General features: G+C 37.1%; 1 protein-coding gene across 13 annotated transcripts in view; it reads right to left on the reverse strand.

Annotated features, from left to right (window-relative positions):
• Window positions 1–20,554, reverse strand: part of LOC112456997 (CUGBP Elav-like family member 2) — a 334,288-nt gene that overhangs the window by 151,869 nt on the left and 161,865 nt on the right. The window lies entirely within an intron of this gene.

Genomic DNA, 20,554 nt, shown 5'->3' on the forward strand with positions numbered 1-20,554 from the left:
TATGCCGTCGTTATTGAATATCGTTTCAGCTTCAGGGCTGACAAATTTGAAGCCGATTTGCCGTTAGCAAAAATTTCATGGAAATCCATCATCGCTGGCAAGTTTTCAACTTTCCATTTTCAATACTTTCGACATACACAAATGTCAAACACAATTTCTGTTAAAGCAACGTCGAGAAGAAACTATTTTTGATACGTAATCATTTATTTTTGTGGCCGAGTCCAAAGTCTGAACTGAGTCGCATAGAAAAATGCGAGGACTTCGAAACGTTCTGTATAATATTTTTGTACGTATATACTGATATATTTAACCTATGCTTTCCGACGAAATTTTTTTGCAATAAGGTTCGCGCGCCCCCAGTTGAACGGCCGGATTAATGCTGCATTTTACGAAACGCGGCCTGTACGCGACGTATGTTGCCATGGGTATTTTAGCACATACAGCTGTGAGCGCGTTGCTCACGTGAAAGACTATACTGGTGTGTTTGGTTACCCCAGAGTACATATTTGACCGTGCACAGAGGCTCGTCCGCTTTCGAAACTTACGCGCGGAGCTTTTCGCCAGCACGCAGTAATTTCGCCCGGATTATGCGTGTTTGAGGTCCTACCCCTTGGGACGTACTACCCGCGTCCCGCCAGCGTCTCTCAATCGCGTCACGCGAATTCCCGTTCGTCGATTCATCTGACGCCGCGCCGGAAAGCTCGCGCCCGCAAGTCTCTTCTAATTTTATGCTTCGCGCGGATCGCCGTCGGCCAATATTTTCACTCCGAGCGGCTGATTAAAGTCTAATACGCGGGTCAATATTTTGCATCCCGGTGTTTTCGTTCTCCACGGAAGCGCATAAAACATTAACGCTCGACTTTATTTTACGCTCGAATTTCTTATACGATTCCAACGGATGCGTACGCAGCCATATAATCTTCTAAGCGATTCAATATTAGAAAACCTAAATATCCAGCCTTGAAATCCAGAGCGAATCGATACAAGTGCGAGTATAATAGCATAAGCCGGATACGGATACAAGCTTTTGCTAATGATTTGAAAATTATTCGCTAAATGGAATACGAAAGGAAAGCATAGTTATCTGTTGATAAGCTAAATTTAAGCGATTATATTCAAAGTGATGTTCTCAAATGCAAAGAATATTTCGAGAAAAGCGCACGTGAAAGACGCTTCTACTTTTTTATACATGCTCACACGGGATGCATGTCGCGACGCTTTAGCAGGCGGTTATTATTATAGTTGACTCGTGTGAATTATGCTCGTTGTAGAATGTGACTGGGTTGTATAAGCGGAAAGCATTACCATTTACCATCTCACTGCTGACGCGACAGTTTGTTGCGCCCTAAAATGGTTTGCATAAAGTTTGTCGATTGAAACGGTGACCTGATTCACCAGTCGTGACTCTTTTCTCTTCTCGTTTTGCCTCCCCCTCTTTTGCACTGCTAATAAATCACTGAACTTTAATAGTCATCACTCGCGTCACGTTTCACGGATCGAAAGTTGTAATCGATCACAGCACAGCGGTGTGTGCAAGGTGGTTAATTACATGTGACCTTGGTGTGTCGTGACTACCTCGGGTCTTGTCGTGACTCATATAACCGATCTCGCTGCTCGTTACGAAATTCCAGACGTATCGATCGCGGAGGTGGAAAGATGAAGGGAGGAAAACATTCATCGTTTGCGGGATAAAACGAAGTTTACACAAAGCCGGCCGTCCGAACGGCAAATAAGGAAATTTCGGAGCACTGTCCGGCGCGGGCGTGCGCCCCGTGGGGAGGGAAAGCGCTTTTGCGATCCCGCTGCCCGGCATGCGCGATGGAGAGAAAAAAAAGAGTTGGGGAATTTCGCGAAACGATAGGAGAAAGTTAATATTAGTCGGCGCGGTTTAAAGCGATTTTCCGACCGAGCGGCCGCTCTCATCTCAGTCCATAGAGTGTACGAGAGGAGATCCTGTAAAGAGTAAGGGAGCAAAGTGGAGGGGGTGTCTACGGTAGGAAACCCTCCAGGGAACTGTACATCCCGTCGCCCTTTTGCGAACAAAGACGGGAATGGGTTAACTAATCAAAGAAGCGACTACGTTAACTAAACGGGAAGGTCTATCCTGGCGAATCGAGCGTCGATTGGCAATCGCTTCTTCGGGATTGGTCACGCGCCAGCGTCCGCGCGACGGCTCCTCGATTGGATTAATCGAGATTTATCGCGAAGTTCCGGAAGGGGAATAGTAGCTCCGGCCGAAATACGCGGACACGGACAACCGTGCTCGTCGACTGTCCCACCAACGAAATCGAAATGCATGCAATTAAAGTGACACATTAAAATATCACGAACGTGATAATACTGTATTAATGACGACGGAAAGGTAAATAATCAATTAAATTGCCGCCACTCGATAAACTGTTTCGATATCATTCGGAAAGTTAGTTGGAAAGTTAGCCCAGTGTACCGTTGCAATAATTATAAAGCGCGGAACTGGCGATGGGCTTCTGCGTGAACGTGTTTATTAGCAATTAAAACATGTTTCGCTTCGAAATAGAAACAATTGCTAATTTTCATAATGATACTAAATTTTCATTATGCAACGTAACTAATTGCAAAACGCAAGCGACACATCCTTTATAATAACGAACTCTAAATTAGCACCTCAGTTCATATTCAATTACTCTTATAACCTCCCGTTTTTTTAGATATAGCTTTGACTAAAAGCTATAACAGTAACTTTTGATAAATTGCGAGAAAGCAACATAATTAACGTTCGTAAATTTCAAGACACAATAAATATCCTAGTTGCTTTATTATTAATTTATTTTAGCATTTTAGTTCTACACGCGATTTTTTTCGGAATATATTATACAATTTAATATAATTTAATATAAAAATTTATTACAGTTGTATATATCGTTATTTTTTAGAACTGTGAGAGAATCGGCTTAACTAGGCTTATAATTAATTAAAAAAGCGACAATCATTAAAATACATGTCGTATTTGATCTTTCGTAGAAAGAGTGCATTGTTTTCGCCGTGGCTTTGTAAAATCGCATCGCTCCGGACACTTTCGGTGATTCTGGCGTGATTTGTGGATACCACAAATTGACCCTGGTTACGAGCAAGGATGACCAACAACTCGTAATCCCGCATCGACGTTACTGTGACAGTAACGGCTGTTACGTATTTCCGGCGTCCAGCGTTCGCTCAATTATCAGATCACCGTGCGGATTAGTGCCGGTGGGTGTACATACATCGCGATCAGTATCTTATCGGTAATGGGGAATGCTGCTCCTTCCTCGTCAGGAAGGCTACGGGAAGGTGAATAGAATGCAAAGACAGGACAAAGAGAGATGATATCCTATCTCACGAGAACGAGATCGGGAAGGAAGAAAGGGAGCGCAACCGTTTCACCCTGATAAGTGAGTTACATCAGAGAAGGGCACTCACAATACCCTTTGCCTTCCTTTCTAGCTTGTCCCCTATTTCATTCTTTGTGTATCAAAAATCTATGATCGTGCGATATGTACAACGTAAATTAACACTTCAAAGCTTACATGATTAGATTGTTACAGAGATAACATACTGTTAAAAAGATATTTTAAATTAGAAATTTACAATCCCCTCTTATCTATTTTAATCCAAATATTTTTAAGGAAAATCTTTATTAATTGTTTAAAACTTAAGATTAATTGAATCTTGATTAATCTTTGAGTAATAGGTGCATCAAAACAAATTTCCAAATTGTGTTTGCTAGAGATAAGATTATATCTTAAATTCTAAGTGTATAATATAATAATATTTATCATAATTATCGTTAGTGTTACCTTTCAAATAAATTTAAATATAAAAATTTCAAGAGTCAAAATTTCAAGAAATATTATATGCAAACCAAATTTTTTTCGTTATAATTAAAATCATATCTTAACTGTTTTAAATATATGACAATAATTAATATCTTTTCCTCTTTAATAATTTTAAATGTCAAGAGTGCCTGAAAATTTTAAGAAATATTATGCACGGTAAAAATCAAGGAAGTTAAGACAAATTTAATGTCATAATAAAGTAAGAAATTATTCGTATTTGGACGGAACTTCCCTTTCAAGAACGCACCATTTACCACCTTTAGGGAGATGAGTGATGACTACGGAATGAACCATTAATCACACGGCATAATTGACGCGTCGATGATTCGCCATTACAAACGAACGCTGAAGGCCAGAACGCGTATAGACCAGAAATTAATGGCGGATACTTCACATTCAAAGTCAGCATTTTCGGCGATTGGAGCCGAAGGTATAAAAGATAGAGCTTAATATACTGTGGTCTCCGATAACGGTCGACAGTCACGCGAAATATTACATACGAATCGCCGGAACAAAACGATTCGAGGAATTATCTGCGAGCTCATCCGTGATAGAAAAAGAAAATCGCCGCAATTTCGCTGACCAAACCGCGTGTAACGCGTTACCGTAATCGATCTCATTCCCATCTTTTCCATTGTGTTCTGACATGCAATTTAGTTCAAGTAAGGTACCGTCAGGACGTCTCTTTACACATCACTAATAGCACGAGAGGGAAACAAGCAAAGCACTCGACGTAATATAGCCGTCAACGTAAATGAATATCGAGTATAGGGTTCGTCATGGCAACGACCTCTATTTTTCTTGGTTAATTAATTGACTCGGTACCGATCGAAGGAAGAATATTTGATAGCCATCACTTTATCAATAGACATACACAGCAACACAAACGTTATAACACGTGTATTTTGTCTGTGTTACTGCTATTATGTAATGAAAATTGATAAAATGTAAATTAAAACGTCTTTTTTGTATAATTTAAAAATAAATATATTTTAGTAATTAATAAATAATAATTAAAAATTAATTTCAACCATGTTTTACAACGACTGATTTCATATGGCTATATCTCTGAAACATTATAATTCTGTATTATAATAAAAGCTTCGTATGCTTGTTATGTGTATTCGAATATCTACGTTATAATATTCAAAATAAATAATTTAATAAATATTTATCAAATTCGGTTTGCGAACAGCAATTTACGAAGTTGATTACGATATTTACATTTGCTAAATAATTATGTATAAAAAAAATGAAAAAATTATCCCAACATCACGTTATAAACTGTGTGTGCTCGGTATCTTATATGCATGACATTTTGTAGATGTTAGTTAAATCTTTTTAAAAACAAGACATAATTTTAATAGAATCATGTCGCTATTGAACGCACGATAAAGGCAGATTGGAGGTGGCCGTTATTGGCACCCACTAAGGTGCCTGAAAAATGGTAGAAAGACGCAAAGTTAAAGATACGTAGAGCGTCGCCCTTCGCCACTCGTTCAGGTAATGTATGTGGCGATTCCGCGAAGTTACCGGCTTTGGCGAACAATGGTCTCCGGGAGTTTCGCTCCATGGCTCCCGAGGCCCGCTACTTTCGTAACTTCGCCGATATTTCAGAGGCCGTAGGGCTGAATTCTCCGACGGTGTTACACTACTACGGACGACCTTGTAACGCTATCTGGCTACGAACGGTTTAACTGTCCCGAAGATGGAGTGTATAGGAATCGTCTAAAAGAAGACGCACTGCGCCATTCCCACGGATGAGCCATCAATTTCACGATCGTAAATTTACCGGTGCCATGCGTGTATTTTTTTAGTCCCGGACATCATTCCGCTTTTAAATTTTTAAATCATTTATTTGATCCGCAATGTGAAAAAAAGCGCAAACTTACTTATTACTGCATATACGCACATATCTTGAATCATTTATTAGCTAGATAGTGTTCGAGCCTTTCTGGAGTTACCATGCACTGATAGTAAAAAAAAAGAATACAAAAGTATATGGTATATAATACCTTTGAAACGTCTATTCTATAATTCATAAAATCTATAATAGAATTTCAACATTTTTGCCCAGGCTAGAATGCAGCGATACTCTTTTTGATAGACCATTATAACATCGTACTTTCCTGCGATCAAATTTAACCAAATTAATTTACATATTTATAAGTAATACAATTTTCGCAAAATAATACATTTATGAATATATTTTTAATTTACGTGTTAACAGCTGTTTGTTGTATAATTTATATTTTAACCAAAACATAGAATGTGTGAGAGAGAGACAGAGAAAGAAGAATTGAAATTTACATTGATTTCGAGCATACGTGATCATATCATACACCTACAGTAATATACTGTAATTAAGCAATCAAATATTCGTGTTGAGCACATTTGTAAAGAGAGAGTAATATTTATAAAATATTGTGCGCAACATACCGGAATATACGCAATATACCCGAAACTAATAATTCAGTAGATTAATGTTTGTATTAACAAAGTTATTAAACTTTTTGCAATTTTTAAATTCATAACAAATTACAATTTTGTAAATTACGTTATGTTTAAAATTTATACACAGTCCACACATTTAAACTTGTGATGTGCAGAATGTTATCTAAAAGTATTTTTATATATAGATGGAGATATTTTTTACGCTACGCATAAAAATATTAACTCACCGCGGACATGTACAAACGCTATGATCCAATTCTGTGTAAATGGACAACGTGGAAGCAAACGAGAATAAAGGATGTGTGCGGGATGGGTGTAATCCAGTTTATCGAACAGACTAATTAGAGGGCGAGGATGCGGTGAATGGACCCTAAGGGACGGCCGAAGGGCAGAGATCGACTGCAGGCTGACGCAGGCTTCGTCCTTAGAGTGTTCTAATTGGTGTAAGCGTTCAGAGATCGGACGCTTGCTCGTACACGATATTGCTGCTAATTGAGATGCCGCCGCGTTAGTCGAAGTCTCACGATAACTAAAAAATAACATACCTATATGGATAAAGAGGGTCCGTTCCGCGCAAATCAACCCTTTGTACTTCGTATCTGTGACTCGAGGAAAACGGCGGCATTAAATAAATTCATCGATATTATATTTATTTTGCCGTCTACAATGAACGTCCATGGCGTCCAACGCGGCAGTGGAACGAACGAAGTCGAAAGAGCGCGGAGGAGTGGGTGTCGTTGAGGGCAAAATATTGCTCTACCTTTGGAATTTAACGAGGGACAAAGGTATCGCTCGACCTCCGACGTTCCGATGGGAAAGTACCGGGGGATTCAAGCACCCTCAGACGGGTCCGTCAATTTCCGCGCTCGTTAGGTGGGTATTTATTCTCGCTCCTTCTACCCGTCATGCACCTTATACCGTACCCTTTCACCGCGCTCCGCCGATTGATTTTAATTATTTTTCCGTCTCTCAGCACACGCCCACGGGCTTCCGGCGTGCTCGCGTTTTGTTCAACCAACGTGATTAATTTTAAAAACTGCACGCTAAAAAATCCTCGTATTTTTTCATCCAATATATTATATACACGACTCTCGTTAGTGCTTTTACAGATTTCAACTTGATAGTAAATGTACAATGCTTTATATACAATATTAATATGTTCGTAAAAGACATCCTAAGTGCAAACAAATGCGACGAAAAGTTTATTAGTCTCTCACTATATTCCTTAGCATCATTATACAAATTAAAAAAAAAAAAGTTTTTTTTAACCTAAATAAAACTTCTTAAAATCATTTTTCTTTTATTTTAAATAAGCCCTGTTTAAGTAAATTATTTGTTCAAATACATATAAAAAAATAAACAGTGTGAGTATTCCTACAAAATTATCTTCCTCGGTATATGTTTATCCTAATTGTATCAGCGTATCCTAATCTCCTCGTGCAACTTTGATTCCAGCACGTTTTTCTGATGGTGACTTAGAAAATCTCGACCTAGTTTACGCCCTGGTAAAACAGCCGAGTTGTAAGCTTGTAGTTTGCTATTGGTAAACCGTTCTCTACCTCCCTTACGATGAGTCGCTCCTCGTTCCTCGACATCTTTTCCCCCGGAACCCTTCTCTCCTCCTTATTTCTCTTTACCTCCACTCTCGCGTTCTCTTTCTTTTTCTTCTCTCTCTTACACAACATCGACCGACCCTTTTCATCCCGCTGGCAACTTGCGCAACCATCCCTACGTAGAACAGCTCTGAGTAAACCCTCTCGCTTCGGCGATTAACTCGAGTTTTGAGTGTTTGAAATGTCGAGTGGGTAAACTGCATCCAGTCACGTGCGCAAGAGGGTAACTACGAGATGCGACTGCTGTACGCAGTGCATTGCACGACAACCATCGACAGAATTATGCCTCTTTGGGGACAGCGCGTAAAGTATTTCTCGTATTTTTCCTAAGCGTTGCTTTCATTCAAGATGGCAAGAAACATCACGTTTGTATGATCAATATCCTTCGATATCAATCAAAAATTTTCAGATTTATACATTTTACAATCTAATCTCTAAATATAAATATAATAAGTGTATTTGTGTGTGTGTAAAATATAATTCAAATCTCGGATTTGCCGATTTTACTTATCAAAGTTTATTATCTTGTCTAAAAATTAAAAGTTAAAAAAATATAAATATAAATTGTCATTTAATTTTTTATCAAACAAATGTTATACAGGTATAACTGTGTTTTTCGCTTATGGCAGATTTGAATGGAAAATGATAAATGGTGAGTATCAGTAAAAATTAAAAGTATTGAACAAGATATCGTCATTGCTTATAATAAAAAGATATTTGATATATATGCACTCATTTTAGTAATATTACACTACTACCATTAATTTATTACATTGCTAACCGCCAATCATTTAGGGAACAAAACGGTCTTCTTATCGAAAAGTACGAAAAAGGAGACTGGTTGATAATAATAGCGTTAGACGGCATCTCTTCCATTAAGGGTGACGATGTCTAATTGTTTGCTTTGTCTCAGCGACTTCGTCAGTTCTCCGTTTGACGAGAAAGAGTACTCTCTTTCGTATAGCACATCACGAACTGTAAAACTAACCGACCTTCCAGCCCCGACTCACACACCCCGACCTCATTTATTACTCCTCGCCTGCTTTGTCGATCCTCTTTATTCGTTTCTCCGACATTCGGCCAGAGAATCGCTTCGTTTGCTCAATTTATTTGGGAAGGTTCGTGCTTTATGCTCGTTGCCGAGCGTCCGGTGTAACGAACATGCTGACAGATCCGTCTTCTCGTGAAAGACGCAACGTGCGACATTTCGTTTTGAAAAAAAAAGGAGAAATGGAAAGAGACTTGTCAGAAGTAGTCAAGTATGCAAGATTTGCTTTTGTCTCGAATTAATGGATTTTACTCAGATTTTGCTGAGATAGCATGTTTCATTTTCTTGCGTAGTTTTTTCGTTATGATTCTATCGTTATATCATTTTATTTTATCATATCCATCTAATTAAATATATGACAAAATTATAATATGTAAATAAAATTGTTACAAAATTTTTAAGTACATATCGAGAGAATACCTGATTATAAATTTTGAATTTTGAAAAAAGAAATATTTTCAAACTTTTTAAAAATTTTCAGGGAATCTATATAGATAATATTATACATATAGTTACGACGAGTTGTTAATATCAGAATTTTGAAAAAAGTTTTTAATATCAAAAGGTTTTATTGAAAAGTTAATTGTTCATTAATCATGTCTACGACAATTAAAAAGAGCGCCATTATTCTTTTGTCTTCATCGGGGTTGCCCTGTTTACGAGTCTTTTCATGCAGCATCCATTTACGGTCGGTTCTCTAACATTCACGAGGCGCGTTTGCATAAGTATCGTCGAGCTTAAAGGCGGTCCAGAGAAAAATTTGAAAGCCTTTCTCAAGTGAGATTTCCATGACTATAACGAAGTTCTGCATCGTTTATGGTCCGCTTTCGAGGCGATTCTCGTTTGCATTCAGTGAAAAGGGTCCATAATTTCGGCTTACACATCACGATGACAAATTCAAATTATTGTACCAAAAGTAATATTATGACATTTTGTGAACAAAGAGATAAAACTATCCGAGATGAAACTATATATCGTCACATTGCAGAGATTGAAAATATATGATAATAATACATGTTTTAGAAAACCATAATTACACATGAAAATACGTTGAAATCTGCCTATAAAATTGCAGAAATTGCAGGATGTATCAATTTATAAAAAAATATAAAAGTAACTCATCCATACTATAGTAATATATCTCGTCAAAATATGTAAACATTGTTTCACGTATTAACTATTAAGTAAATTTAAATCATATAAAATAATTCATACGAAAACAGAAGGGAGCTTATTGAAGTAAAATAAACAAATATATTTACTCATCTCACGTCCAACGGATTCATTTTTAATTCGGAAAATTTATTCAAACAACAATTTGTGTTTAAAGAAATGCGTATCATCGCATAATTAAAAATGAATTGCAGTTATCGTAAAACAAAAATCTCTGAAACATTGCGTCGGTAGCAGGAGAATATGCATGTATGGTAGAAGCAATGGACAGGTAAATGCAATACAGAAGCCGTAATCACAGCTGTACACAGATCATACTCAGAAGGGTAGTTCTAGGGAATCCAGGACCTATACCATACGCACTATGGCGCCTGGGATTGACGTGAATGTGTTTCACGAAGCGTAAATGATGCGCGAGAGAGCCATGCGCGCTAGGCTTTGCCACAACTTCGTTGCAACCTCTTCACTTCGTGCCTCAGGCACTCATATGGGAATCTTTTTTTATCACGCGACGAGAACAAAAATTTTTGCATCAAAAAACAAGATATTCGAGAACGCACAGAACTTGGTAACAATTTGTATTTTACCAACTACTTTATCATCATTCTATTATAATATCTCTAATCGTTGGCAAATGGTCAATAATACAATATAATTTAAAAATAGAGAAAGAGATAATAGGGATTTAGATATTTAATTTTAATTGTGTGTCAATAAAATAATACTAAATATTCCGATCTCAATTTATTTTGTTAGTCACAAAGAATTGATTTCTCGTGATGCATATAAATAAATCTGTTAAACAATAATATTACTCGTATAAGAATGTCTAAACAGTACTTCATAATTACAATAAATATTTTGTACAATAATGGGTTAAGGAGTGAGTATTGAAAAAGTTGAATGTTTCATTCGTCAAATTTGCGCGACAAACAATATTGTGCGAGATACGATGTAAATTCATTCGTTTCCATACTACTTAACTTTTATGCGGGATGAGTATTATGCGAGGTACGAGTAGAGCACGCGGAAGCTTTGACACGCTCGTTTCGCTGCACTCTACTTGGCTGACAAAAAAATCTCTGCTGCGGGCCCGCACTCTCAAAGTGCGATTCTATCTGCAAAACCGGCATTACTAACGAACCATCAGCAGAGTAAAATTTCCTCTGTGCGCCGAGTTCAAAGTTTTTCGCGGACAGATAAACTCGTTGTTCCGCTTTTTCCACAGTCGTCTACGCAAGCGTCCCTAAATACGACTCCGTTAACCGCGTTTGTCTGCCCTGCCTCTACCTCTCATTTTTAAGCGTCACTATTTTTTTAAATTATATTTTTGTTAAATAGTATATCTCCCAATATATTTATTATCATTTTACTTTTCATATCACGGGGTATAAATATTTTATTACGTCACTTAATTTTCACATAAATCGTGTTTATGTAAATTTTATATAAGCTACCAAGCAATAAAACGCGGGCACCAACAACTACATCCTTCGACTTCGGGAACAATCAAATCGTGAATCTCCGTTCGGGACCTACTGAAAATCGTTTATCCCTCCCGCTACCGTTCTTCACGGAGGACATCGTGTTCCTCTTGCGGATAAATATGCAGGGCACGAGGCGTGTTTCGGAAACGACATCTGCTTTCGAATCGAATGCTCTCCGTCACACTGTGCGGAGACACCGTTCTCTGTTTCCGTTCCCTTTTCAAACTCCCGTCTTCTCGTCCTTCATCCCCCCCCCCCTCTTAACTCACCGTACATGATACATGAAGCACATAGCTCTGCCATCCGATGGCATGACACTCACCCAACCACCGTCCCGTGAAATCATGCCCCGTGATCCCGTGACCCCCGACCACGTTATATGCCTTTCCCTTCTATACCCGTCTGGATTACCCTCTCTGCAACCTTTCTCTGTGATAATACAATAATAGCACTTCTATGCACCGTCAAATGAAATCTTTCTACTCAAGAGTCAAGTATAAAAAAAAATTATCGAATGTGGCTTAATAAAATATGTAAAGACTGTTGTAGAAAATTACATAAAGTTGAGAAAATTAATATATCAGAGATATAATCTGTACGCTTTACATATTACTTCATTATACATGGAATTTTATAATTATGTGTATTAATTTATTTCTTCGCTAATAAAGCTTAAGCTATTGCAATAGCTTAAAGCTATTGCAAAAAATACATTATACACAAGCTAGGGTATGAACATTTTTATATTCACTATTAATAATATCTAAATAATTAATATTTTAGAATATTATATTTGTGTTGACATTTGATGGATTATTTATTGTTTTAAAGTTGAAAGAATAGGAAAAAAGTTGAAAGTTAGCGCTTTTGTGAAATATAAGACTGACAAAAGTGTAAAAGTCAGAATTGTTGGAAGAATTATTGAATTCCTCGCAGAAGACATCTTGAAGTTGTACTCACGGAGTAGTAACTCGATTTTGTTCGCGGAAATTCGTAAAGCTTGACCACGTGACAACTACCGCGAGCTCCTGTCCTTTTTTTGGTTTTCTGTCTCCCCCCCCCCCCCGCTTGTTTTCTTCACTTCTAGCGTAATAACCGACGGCCGGATCTTTCTCGTTATAACTTTTGAGTGATTAGTCGCCGTCCGGCGATTGGCCGTCTTACAAAGTTTGTTTGCGATTTTTCGCAGGTTGTTTCCCGGGAAACCACGGCCCTTCTGCTGTTAACGAGTAACTTAGCCATCTAACTGTCGGAACTTCGTTAAGAGTTCCAATAAATCGTCGAGAACTCTCGCTTTGCCGTAATGGTCCTGTTGGGTAATGAATCGGAAGACGTATCGAAAGATGAGAGATTACACGAACCTTTACTTTTTCTGTGTGTTCAAAATAAACTTTGAAGTACATTGAATTGTTGCTACTGTGATATTTGAGGGGACCAATAAATGATGAAGGTATATGACGTACTTCTTTGAAGAGATAACTTATATTAAAAATATTATTTATATATAATAGATATGACAAATAATTAGTTTTAATCGAGGAATCTATATGCTATATTACAATACGTATATATCATATGAGTTTAATTATTAATTCAGCTTGAAATTTAGTAATTTAAAAGATTATAATTTCAATTAACACCTGTTAATGCAACATGTTAGCGATAAAATCAAGAAGTCTGACAAATCACATGTCGAATACCTATATATACCGCATGGCGCGCTATTTGCATCGTACATTTAGCATTACGGCTATCGTATCTCATTTATCTCGCGTTGACATTGGACAGGGTCCTGACATTAGATCAAATTCCGGGATCAGACAGACGCGATGAGAGTCAAATGGCGGTGTGTCACTCACCTCCTGCATAGAATATGCTATATTTTCACGCTAAATGAGTGACAACGTAATTAAAACCAGACAATGCAATTTAGTGCTGAGCATATGACATAGGTTTCGGGTTGATTTACTAAAAACGGAAGATGCAAGCTAGCGAGTAATCGATTGAGAGAGCAACTGAAGAATGACTTGACGGTGGAAAGAGCGTTACGTGCGCGTAGAGGAAATGGAAGTGGTTGGCCGGTTTCGAGAATTGCATCCCCTTGAGACGCCATCCGACAAGAATTCTGGCTTCGCTGTCGCGCATACGCCGGAATCGCAGTGAGACCAAAAAGTATCGCGGCCACCGGCGAAGTATCGTCGCGCACGTCCCGACGTCGTGTCGTCTTGAAACGTCGCATGCAATTTTACGGACGAGTACGACATGAGATAAGAGCGCGGGAATCGTTGCGGAACACGAGTGGAACGTATCGAGATTTAGATTCTCTTTTTGAAATGATGTTGCATTATTGTCAATAATATCTTGTCACAAAGTTATCCAGCTTTTCATTTTTTTTATTAATAGCAAGGTTGTGAAAAAGATACAAAAAAAATATACATTGATACACTGAGAAAAAAAAATCGTTGATTCAAAGAAATATTATTTGATTTAACTAAATGCAGCGGTCACGGGCTGTCAAGCTAACATTTGTTAATTCAAAAAATATTATATTGAAATAAATTCAGAATTTCTTAATATTACTCACGTATATTTGATTTAAATATATTAATATTTGCATTAAACAAATCACTACAACTAAACGAGTTTAGTCAAATTAACGACATTTTTTTCTCAGTGTATGTATTTTTTATATTTCACAGTAATGTTATTAATAAAAATATAAATAATAAATATTAAAATATGTATATTGACTTCGAAAACTATAAGTATATGATTTTATTTCAAAATAAAACTTATTTGTATTAAATTTACACATGCAAATAGAAATATTTTAGATTGTATTAAGAATCTAATTAAAAAAATCTTTCATCAGAATAAAAATAGTTATTCATCAGAAGTTAAAATATGAAAAATAACAATGCTAGATTAAAGCTAAAATCGAGCTAAAAACATTTGCTTTTAATGCTAACTGTAGCCATATCTTGCAAATTTCAAGTTTTGATTAAATCAAGTTAAGACTTATCACCGGTTTGGTATTAATTTTCGTTGGAATCTTCGTCATTCGTAGTATAGCGTTTAATATAAGTTGAGACTAACTAGGAAAGTCCAACCCTCAAGTCTTATCAAAGCCATCGATTGATGCGTTTTGATGTTCATCTCAGACGTCTCCTCGATATCCAAATTTTGCTTCAATGGAAAATGTTTCGTCGATGGGGAAGTTGTTGATCGATCTCGGTCCCGAGGGGCCGTCAAGGATGAACGAAAGGAGACAGCAGAAAGCGCAAAGACTTCTCGCGAAGGTCAGCCCGGCTAATAGACTGCCGGTGCTCCGAAGCGTGATTATATGCCGAAGTGACATTGAATTGACAGAAGAGATTTCGAGACGGGAGATGACGGTCAGCGGCCGGTCTGGTAAGCAGGAGACATCAAAAGCATCGAGTCCCCATTCAAATCTTAGATGGTCGCCAGCTATCACGAATAACGCCGCCTCTGGAGATGTGTTCCGTGATCAAAGATGTCACGGGAGCCGGCATGTAAGGCCTGGTGGGCATAGACTTGAAAAGATGGCGAGCGGGAGATAGAGTCTGGTAGATAGAATGGTGGTAGGTTGTAGATACACTAACGCGATAGAAGAAGAGGTAGGGCGGAGTGGTGCACAGTGGTGGGTGAGACCTCCTTGAAAAGGAGAAAGCGTCGGATAATCATTTCGCTACTCCAGAAGTGGAAAAGCAGCGCGGAAAACGGAATCGGACTGAGAGAAAAAAGTTTCCGCGTCACGGAAGCCTTTTCCGATTAGTTTCGTCTCCAAAGGACTCGGTAAAAAGTCGCTTCCGCGAAAATGCATAAAGGCGTCCGCGCCGCCGGCAACAAAAGGCGAATCGTAAATTCCGTCCATGCCGGCGTCGAAATTGCGCTTCTTAATATTATTCCCGGTCCGGCGTACAATGCCGAAGAAACGAACCGAGCCTCGAACGTTGACGTTTTATCGCGCGCAGTAACAAAAGTCTAATTTTCCTCTTGCGTATTTTATAAAATTGGTCGCCGAGTCACGACAGACACGAAAGATTCCGAAAAAAGCTTGAACATAAAAGCGAATACATCATGTCAAATGTGCCTAAAATTTCCCTGGTTGGATCGTAATTTGTTTATTTTAACACGTATTATGTATGTAGGCACAAAAAAATAAAAATAAAATTTAATGTCATAAACTACTATATCATGGATAGTCCCATAATTTCTTCTAAGAGTTTATATTAATTATATTTAATTTCTCGAACATTTTTTAGACCATTCATTTTATTAACCGGCAGTTCCGTCTTTAGTCTATTAATTTCCCTTGCAGAACTCTTTACAGATCTGAAAATTGAAATCTTTCCGATAGTTAGCGCGTAAGTTAGGGAATGAAATAAAACACGGAAGTGGAGACAACACCCGGCGAACGTTATCGTCAGTAGAATACAGAGCAGGGAGTAGATATCGCGGTAGGGCATGCGACGTATGTTGGATTTCCCTATCGGGTCGTACGTTTGGAGTCATCCCCTGCTTTCCGATGCTCACACTAGCCGCCCTCCCTGCATTTCCTTTGCCGATGCTTCCGCCCCCGCCCTTCTCTAGTCCCCCGAGGGGAGCTGCATCCATTAAACGTACGGGCGGGTATGATGCAATGGTGTGCGTGAAATTTGTATGAATGGGGAGAACTTGTGGATTTGCATTGACGAATAGCCATCCGTACCGCGTTGGATACTGTATAAGTGACTGTGTACGAGGATCTTCTATTTTTTTTTTTTTAATTACCATTAAGAATTGCACCATGAATGTGTTGGTATAATTGTTCGTTGTACTGGATTCTTCTTCATAATTTGTTACTTTATAATATAGTAATATCTTAAAAATATTATTAGAAATAAGGTAATTAGCTATACTTTATTTAACCCTTTTTTATCTTTACGCGCAACTACTAGTGTTGCATAAAGTAAGAATCATTAGTGATAACAATATGATATCTCGCAAATCGACTTTATATTCTGGCATTGCAATGTAACGGGCCCACGCGTTCAACCGTATAGTGCATTCAAGCAACAAGCAGCGGGAGTAAGAAGCGACTGATCGGGACACGGTCACGTAGATAGAGGAGAAAAAAAATATGTCGTCGGTGGCGCGCCGTGCATAATTCAAGCGGATGCGGGGTCGTTAAGGAAAAGTTTCGCCATTACAAGCACGAAATATAAAGCGCGCGCTGGTGAGAGGAAACCGGCGGGGTGGCACGCCGAAGGAACAGGGAGAAAAGGGGGTCTACACGGGAGCTGTCTTCTTTAAATTGTATCGCAAATTGCCCGCCGCCCGCTGTGCTCGAGACACGACGCGAACGAGGCAACCGTTGCCGGCAGTAATGGCCTGTTACGCAACGTCGAGCCCACCGACGACGACTACAGATTCTCACTCGATTCCATCTGACATATGTATTTCCGTCTTACGAAACGAGAGCGGACGTGCATGCGTAAGCCGCGGTTTTTTTTTTATGTATTTGCTAACCATATCTATATATAAAAGGTATCCCTCAGAAATCCTCCAGTAAGGGTCGCGACGACTACCGATTTTTCCTTTCTTCCGCGTATACATACATATACATGGAAGAAAGCAGATATGTATAATATTAGCAAATCAGGTGTATGTATATACATACATATGTGTATGTGTTGTGTATGATGTAATATAATTTAAAATAACCCTGTATAAGATAATCAAGAAATATTATTAGTTTAATTTTATTTCTAAGTTATACAAAATATTTTTCTTTACATATAACATTCGAATCATTTCTTGTTTATCTCTATAATATAAAGTTTATTTTTTAACTATAATATAGGTAATCGGAAAACACAATATATCCGAATAAATGTTTTATGTAAAAAAAAATATTTTATAACTCAGAAATAAAATAAAACAAAAGAAATGTAAACAAAAAGAAACTGATGTGCATCTGCGAACCATAGCAAATGAATATATTATATATATACGCCGGCCGTACTGCCAAAATATTTTTTAAAATTTGCCCTCGCACAGTACAGGATTTAGCAAGTGTAAGAGTATAGAAATACAAAAAAGCAAAATAGCGAATACATTTAAATTCTATAAAATAATATTAAAAATAAAATGAAAGTCTAGATCTAGTTTTTCATAAACATTTTTATAATTTATACATGAAACATAAAAACCGATTATTATATCTTCTATCTACACAAAATATGTTGGTGCAGTGTTAATTGACGAGCAAGGCACCGACGCTCGGCGCAGTTTCAAGTAATTATAATTCTCATGAACGATCGATATACGCCCAGTGGTGGCATTAATTATTGTGGTCTAATATTATAACGAGCGGCATGGACCCGCGGTAATATCATTGAACGTTATCGGTAAAAGTTTATCTGAAATTTTTCTATAACCAGCGCATAAATATAATTTGGAATTTAAAGACAATATCGCGTTATTATTTATGTTTTATGCTGCAATTTGCATCTTACGCTATTGTGGTCGTAAATGCATATTATTATACGTAAAACGATGAAGATATAGAGTGGAAAAAATTAGTGAAAAATATCTTTTATTTGTAAAATAATGTAGCTAAAATTATGAGTTCTTGTGCAAAAACACCCATTTTTCATTCTTTACCTTTTGCTACCTTTGCATTTTTTTAATGCGTCTAAGTTTCTCTACTTCTAATAAATATCATCATTGTAAGACACATTTTAAATGATTTTAAATCAGTTTAACAATAAGTTATACACTGAGAAAAAAATGTTCTGGATTTTAGTAAATATTAGTTTGCATACAACTGTGACTCTATTTACTAAAATGAAGAAAATTTTCTTTTTTATTAGTATGTGTATTTACTAGGAAAAAAATATACTAATAAAAAGAAAAATTTTCTTTCTTTAATAAATGGAGTCACAGTTGTATGCAAACTAATATTTATTAAAATCCAAAACATTTTTTCTCAGTGTAAGATTCCTCAAGATAAATGTGTACATCAAGATAATTATATTAATTAAACAATTAGATAATGTAATTCTAGTATAATAAATACGATCATATTTCACAAATTATTTTTGTTTGATTTTGTGAGCCTTATTTTTTCAGTATTAAAGAAAAGAGGAATGCGACGGAGATTTTCACGCTTTGCGTGCTTTCTTGCTGTACACGATTCGCCAACATCATCCTTGTCGCGAAATAACGACGACGTCGGGGACGCGCTCAGCCATAATTTCGCCCATAATTTTGCGTTTCGAAATTACGACGTCTCCGCGTCGATCGGTTTTGCGTTTGCGATAGTCACGGTCGCTTGCGAATGGATAGAGTTGTAAAGCCACGACGAAGGACCGTCGTGGAAGGGCCGCTTAATTTGAAAGCACCTCCGATAACGACGGTCGTCCACCCCCGCGCCGCGCTCTGGCGTCATAGACGTCGAAGCCCATCGCGAGATTGCCGAACATAAACCCTAATCCAGAATTAGAATTTCGCTCTTCCCTCGAGACGATTTTCCCTCTTTCGCGCGCTTCTACGATCTACCACGACTTCAATCACCTTCGTACCTCTGGTTGTCACTTAATAAGTAACTACAACAACTCGTAACATGTTAAAAATGAACAAGTTTGAAGATTGGCTAATAAAACTGGCTGTTTGCAGAAGATTAGCAGTGACGAACCTAAAAAGTTTCCGTGATTGGTAACATAAGCTATATATACGAATTTCTATTGACATTGCATGAAAGATAAAAGGTAAATAAGGAAGTGTTATGTTGAAAATATTATACAGAAAATTGTGATATTATCGCAGCATTGTAAGGAAACTATAAGTGCAAAAAAGCGAATAAAAACGCGAATTAAATTTGCTACTTTTATATAGTAGACAATAATAAAACAGAATATAACTGATAATGAGCTACTGCAGTAAACGAGCAACGTATCAACACGAAAATCAAGATGGAAATAAACATTCGTCATTCTATGCATTTCACGTTCTTTATATTTGAGATTATTTATTAAAATTGTGACATTTAACTATAAATCCAACCATAAATTTAAATATAATTTTATTTAATCTAATTTATTCATTAATTATAAATTAGTTATTATTTTCTTCTTTTCATATACAAAGATAGCCATTGTGCTCATCAAAGGTGCGATGATATTCACGCGTGTAAGTTAAGTGTTGTTACGTTATAAGAAAAAGCTACGCTATGACGCTACTATATTTTCCGTCAAAATAGCGCGTCTACCCGCTATGATGAGTCATATTCGTCTGATATGAGTCCAATTCAGGTCGAGCCTAAGACAACACGACGCTATCTAATGGAGAACACGGTACTGCGGTTGTATGCTAACGTGACTCATCGTGTGTCCACTACTTCGATGCTTCGATCTCGATATCCTTTGGCAAACAGGGGAAGTCTCTTACACGAATAGTCAATAATGGTTGATATTTGTAATAAAAATTTTCGGATGAAAGAAAACGCCGATTTAGATTTTTATCATAATTTGAGTGCAGCATATCATGTAAAGGTGCTCAATGCTCATGAAACGTTAAAAAGATATTTCAATATTTTGATATTCATTTATAGGTACATAAACATCTTAATACTTAAATTTGTATGTTGTACATCTTTTTCAATATTTTATACCAACTAATATGTTTAAATAAATAAATAAAAATTTCATTTACCTCGCATATAATTAATACATCAGATTAATACATCAAATTTTTCGTAATTTTAGTATAATGTATGAGAAAAAGAATGCTAAAACTCTCTCCCTCTAATATAATAAGATTTTATCATACATATCAATATTATTATTATACATGCATGCATGCATACATACATACATACATACGTACATACGTACATACGTACATACGTACATACGTACATAC

Source organism: Temnothorax curvispinosus, unplaced genomic scaffold, assembly GCF_003070985.1.
Source record: "Temnothorax curvispinosus isolate PA1 unplaced genomic scaffold, ASM307098v1 QBEX01007396.1, whole genome shotgun sequence".
NCBI lineage: Eukaryota > Metazoa > Arthropoda > Insecta > Hymenoptera > Formicidae > Temnothorax > Temnothorax curvispinosus.